Source organism: Heterocephalus glaber, unplaced genomic scaffold (genome assembly GCF_053883595.1).
Source record: "Heterocephalus glaber isolate CG9 unplaced genomic scaffold, H.glaber_assembly_v1.0 deba00001550, whole genome shotgun sequence".
Taxonomy (NCBI): domain Eukaryota; kingdom Metazoa; phylum Chordata; class Mammalia; order Rodentia; family Bathyergidae; genus Heterocephalus; species Heterocephalus glaber.
The window spans coordinates 21,961,615-21,967,309 of record NW_028258343.1 but is presented as its reverse complement, the minus strand read 5'-3'; the positions used below and the strand labels follow the sequence as shown (position 1 = coordinate 21,967,309).

The 5,695-nt window shown below is 45.4% G+C and overlaps 2 pseudogenes; both read left to right on the top strand.

Moving 5' to 3' along the window:
• Positions 1-765: 765 nt before the first annotated feature.
• Positions 766-1,272, top strand: LOC147824269 (large ribosomal subunit protein eL21 pseudogene; annotated as a pseudogene).
• A 2,766-nt stretch (positions 1,273-4,038) lies between these two features.
• LOC101726337 (transcription factor BTF3 pseudogene) lies at positions 4,039-4,798 on the top strand (annotated as a pseudogene).
• The last annotated feature ends 897 nt before the right edge of the window (positions 4,799-5,695 follow it).

Genomic DNA, 5,695 nt, shown 5'->3' with positions numbered 1-5,695 from the left:
CTGATTTCCAGGCCCAGCGCTTTGCACTGCTTATATGTTAGTGTGTAACCAGTCACCTCACCATTTAATGATACCATACAATGGTCTCATCCCTCACAATTTTTCTGTGCCTGGATTTGGGGACTGTCGTCCTGGGTGGCCCTGGCCTAAGGTCCTTCACAAGGTTTGGTGTGGGCTATGATGTGGTCACCTAGAGTCCAGTGGGACGGTGGTGATGGAGGAAGACCTCCCATGAGGCCTGCTCCAGGGCTGTTGTAGTGTCACGGCTTTCCAGAGTTGGGAGAGAATCTGCCACGGGCCTCCCACATCTTGTGAACAAAAGCGAAAACTTTCTTTGTCCCCAGTGACCTTTTCAGGACGTTTATACAGCAAATAACCTTGGAGGACTGAGCTAGTCCTCTCCACCCTCACCTCAGCAAGCACAAGGGCTTTTCTTTCACTTTCATACAGTGAAAATAACGTCTCCTGAAGCAGAGATCAGGCAAGCTTGTTGCCCATTATAAAATAAAAACAGGCTCCTTACACTCGAAGCGCACCGCACTGCACGCCCGCGGCCCGTGAGGGAGTCCTCGGCTGCTCACCTCGGGCAGGTGGTCCGGCTCCGCAGCTGGCTCGTCCTCTGGTCGCCCCTCCTGTTTCGAGGGCTCAGCCACCCCGACTGTAACCCCGCAGTCTCGTGTCTGCTGCTACCGTCCATCACGCTGTGGGAGGGTGACTTCGCTGTAAATAGGATAGAATCTCAGCTCTTCTTCTTTTCGGCGGAACCGCCATCTTCCAGTAATTTGCCAAAATGACGAACACAAAGGGAAAGAGGAGGGGAACCCGATATATGTTCTCTAAGCCTTTTAGAAAACATGGGGTTGTTCCTTTGGCCACATACAGGCGAATCTACAAAAAGGGTGGCATTGTAGACATCAAGGGAATGGGTACTGTTCAAAAAGGAATGCCACACAAATGTTACCATGCAAAACTGGAAGAGTCTGCAGTGTTACCCAGCGTGCCGTTGGCATTGTTGTAAACAAGCAAGTTAAGGGCAAGATACTTCCCAAGAGGATTAATGTGCATATTGAGCATATAAAACACGCAAAGAGTCAAGATAACTTCCTGAGACGGGTCAAGGAAAATGATCAGAAAAAGAAGGAAGCCAAAGAGAAAGGTACCTGGGTTCAACTGATGCACCAGCCTGACCCACCCAGAGAAGCACACTTTGTGAGAACCAGTGGGAAGGAGCCTGAGTTGCTGGAACCGATTCCCTATGAATTCATGGCATAAACTGGGGATGTCGCTCTGCCACGAAGCACCTAATTAGCCGCTGAGTGCCCTAAGCCCTACTTAAAAATAAAAAGTCATCCTGTGTTTTAAGGGTGGTTTTCTTAATTGAACAGGTATGTGGTGCCTTTACCTCAGAGAAACAAATATTTGGAGCAGATTCTCATTATACCCAGTTAATTGTGTCAGGTCTTTACTCTTCAGTGTTTTTCTTGCTGAAAGATGTGAGGTATTGCACAGATGTATATCCAAATGCCCAAATATTTATGAAATATTTACATTGGATTGAAGATCCTCTAAATCACCTTGGGGACAAGATGTATCAAAATAAATGGAAGTCAGTATATGGCATTTCGGTTAAATAAATTGTTTAAAGCACCCTTAAAAAAAAATCTCAGCTCTTGTGTGGCTCCTGACAGGCAGTGATCTAGTGATCCAAGAAAGACATGACCATCACTCCCACAGGACTCTAGGGACTGCCATGGCTCACAGTAGGCAGGGACTACACAGAGTTGTGTCACCGCAAGTTGAAGGCCGCTGAGAGCCATCCTGAAACACGCCTACCACAATTTTCCTCAAACGTGTAAAGACTTGAGGTCAGGAACAAGTTATTGCTTATCTTTCTGTTCTCTGCTGAGCTCAGACTACTGTGTTTTTATAATATTTACTGAAGAAGAGTGTTTGTAGACTTTCTTTGCTCTAAAAATACTGTATGTGGTGTCAAGAGCCAGATCTCCACGTGTGATGAGTGGGCCCATACACCAGAACATGTTACTCACCTTGCTTTTACTACTTAAGGAACACGGCTCTCAACATAGATCCAACAGGGCACACCAGCTCGAGAAGCCTGCTATGGGGACATAACTAGACTTTCATCCCCTGATACTTTCTGTTTTATCCATATCTTCTAAATATTATCGAAGCGAATGAAGAAAATAAGATTTGGGATTTGCAGTCAAATTTCCACTCACTCATATGAATTTTCCAAGAGAAGAGGGAGGTGAAAGGGCAAAAGAAGGGCAAACCATTCAGAGTCATTCGAATAACTGAATTGAAGAAGAATCAGAAAATCAGAGAATTTCTTGTAAATAACTTAAAAATTTTTCTTTTAAACATTAGAATTGACAAATTAACTACGGGAAAATGACTTGTGTTGATCCTTAGACTGCAATTGTCTTTTTTTTTTTTTTTTTTTTTGGTACCGGGGATCAAACTCGGGTCTTTGAGCTTGCGTAGGAGGCGGCAATTGTCTTTTTGAAGTGGTTTTTTTGGTGGAAGAGTATTACAACTCCTAAGATCAAGTGAATTAAAGTCAGGTGGACCGGGGCTATGACACAGGGCTAAATTCCTTTTAATGAGGATGCAATGCTGTCAATTCAGTTTAATGAATTAAGAAGAAAAGTGATTTTCACAAACAAGGTCCTTAACCCTGAGCCAATTTCTTCTTCTCATTCCAACCAGAGAAACAACAACCTCTCCCTAGTCCAGGGAGAAGTCACCGAAGGACCTTGGAGACAGGAGACAAGACTCACTACAGCGCTCCACTTCCAACAAATGTCAAAGGACTTTCCAGGTTAACCTGGACGCACAGTGCTTTCCTTGTACGTGTCTTTGGAAAGCAACCAATACAACTATCACCACACACTGTGCAGTAGTTTAAGACAGAGAAAAGAGATTTGGGGTGGGGATGCTTCCACCCAAGCCACACTGCCCCTTTCTGACCCTGACCCGCGGGGCTTCAGGTACCAGCTCAGCTAATAGCACAAGGTTCTTCAAGAGCTGCGGCTGGATTTCACAATAAAAAAAGAAGAAACCCTGCCACGATCTCTGAGGAAATAACTTCCAAATTCTTCTGCAGTTATTATATTTCCTGGCCTGGGAGCATAATGAGGCTAAAGCATTAATTAGGAGCACATTCCACCTTTTGCCTCCCATGGTTAAACTGTTTAATTAAAGGCCTGGAAGCCTTTGGGGCAAAGCAGTCAGCTCACAGTGTGATCATCTCCCTGTTATCCTCTGGGCTTTGTGATTTTTCATCTTTTGGAAGGTAATTTGTTTATTCTAGGACTGTTGGGCACTCCGGCTTTGCCACAGTAGACAAAAGAAGTCAGCAGTCCTTGGGTTCTGCAGATTCTTGGACAGACTGATCTTGATGGCCATGGATAGTGGCTTAATACATGGTATGCGCTGAGTGAGTGCCGCCTAAGGGTGCTGAGAGGACACGGGGCGTGCTGAAACAGCAAGCAATGAATCAGACACAGCTCAGCTCCCAGTTTGCAGCTGAGACAGGGAAGCCAGGGAGAGGGGACGGGGCACACTGGGCTGCACCCGGAAAAGTGAGAAGCCAGTGCTGCAGTAAAGGCTGTAACAACCCGGACAGTGGAGGCATTGTTCCTTGATGGGAGAAATTAAGTAAAGATACATGGACGAGGTGGGATGCAGCTTCTACCGAGGGAATTAGACACGGGGTGAGGAGGAGCATGGGAAAAGAGAGAAAGAACAAGGAGGCAGGGTACTATGACTCATCGAAGCAAAGGTTAGAAACGGAAGTGACAGGATGCATTCGAGTTTATTTACAGTGTCTTGTGAGTAGCTAATGCAAGCTGGAGTGCAGAATTTGAGTTGGAAGAGGCAAGACTAGAAAGAGAGAAAGGTAAGTAGTATAAAATGAGGCCATTGAGCTGCCATCTCGAGTCCCTGCGTGTGTGCGCCTAATCTGAGCTGGTCTGCCAGAGACCCCCTGAGCGCCAGCCCTAGCCCCCCATGCTGCCCCATAACCGCTCCAACAAGATGAAAGAAACTATCATGAACCAGGAAAAACTCGTCAAATTGCAGGCACAAGTGCGCATTGGTGGGAAAGGAACTGCTCACAGGAAGAAGGTGGTTCATAGAACAACAGCCACAGCAGATGATAAAAAACTTCAGTTCTCATTAAAGAAGTTAGGGGTAAACAATATCTCTGGTATTGAAGAGGTGAATATGTTTACAAACCAAGGAACAGTGATCCACTTCAACAACCCAAAAGTTCAGGCATCTCTGGCAGCAAACACTTTCATCATTACAGGCCAGGCTGAGATGAAACAGCTGACAGAAATGCTACCCAGCATCTTGAACCAGCTTGGTGCAGACAGTCTGACTAGTTTAAGGAGACTGGCTGAAGCTCTGCCCAAACAATCTATGAATGGAAAAGCACCACTCACTACTGGAGAAGATGATGGTGATGAAGTTCCAGATCTTGTGGAGAATTTTGATGAGGCTTCTAAGTATGAGGCAAACTGAATTGAGTCCGCTTCTGAAGAAGATACAACTTGGAAGAAGTTACTGGGAGCTGCTATTTTATATTATGACTGCTTTTTAAAATTGTTTTTTGTTTATGGATCTGATAAAATCTAGATCTCTAATGTTTTTAAGCCCAAGCCTCTTGGACACTGCAGCTCTTTTCAGTTTTTGCTTACATATAATTCATTCTTTGCAGGCAATTAATGAAGAAGCCTGGGAATAAAGTTTGAAACAAAGATTAATAAAATTCTTTGCCTAGTTAAAAAAAAAATGAGGCTGTCACCTGCAGCTCTTAGAATTTGCTATCTGTCCTTTTGCTTGGAGATTCACTTCAAACACTGACAGCTCCTTCTGGTTTGATTTGTTTCCTTCCTTCTAGCATCTTTTTGACATTCCCCTCCTGGGCTCTCACCTTGTGGCCACAGCTAAGAAATCTCCTTTGCTTAACGGAATCGGCACGTGGGACCCACACATTACACGGCTTCCCTTCAGGAGGCCAGAGGTTGGGTTAGGGGTAATTAGGCAGCACTGCTGCTGTTTGTCACTGCAGTTGCTGCAGATGATTTCTGGGCTTAGTTCAGCAGTTGTGTGTGTGTGTGTGTGTGTGTGTGTGTGTGTGTGTGTTTGTGTGTGTGTGTATGTTAGCAGACAATCTCAGAACTAGGCTCAGAGTGATGCCAGGCACAGAAGAGGGCTCAGGTTGGCCCGTGGCTGCGGGTAAGAGACAAAGGGAATCAGAATTCATCCCCAGAGTCAGCAGTTTCAGTGAGCCTGAGAACGGAGGAGGGGAGAGCACCGTGGTGCCCAGAATGAAAGGTTTAATTATGGTTCTGCCAAAAGGGCGGATGTTCGAGAAATCCCTTAGGGCAATGGGCATTGGGAGAACTGGACCTTTTTAGGAAGACTCTTCAACAGAGTGTCTGGGCAGAAAGGAGGTGGGGCATACACGGTCGTTCCCCACTTTTTCTCACATTGATTTTCAATTGACACATCAGAACTGTACGTCTCGGTTAGGGTTTAGTAGATTTGATCATTATCCACTTGCTTTCTTAACATCAGAGAGCAGGGTTTGTGGCCAAATCCTAGCTTCTAAAACGCTGTGTGGGTAACAAGACTTCACACCTTTGAGTTAGAATGACCATTGTTG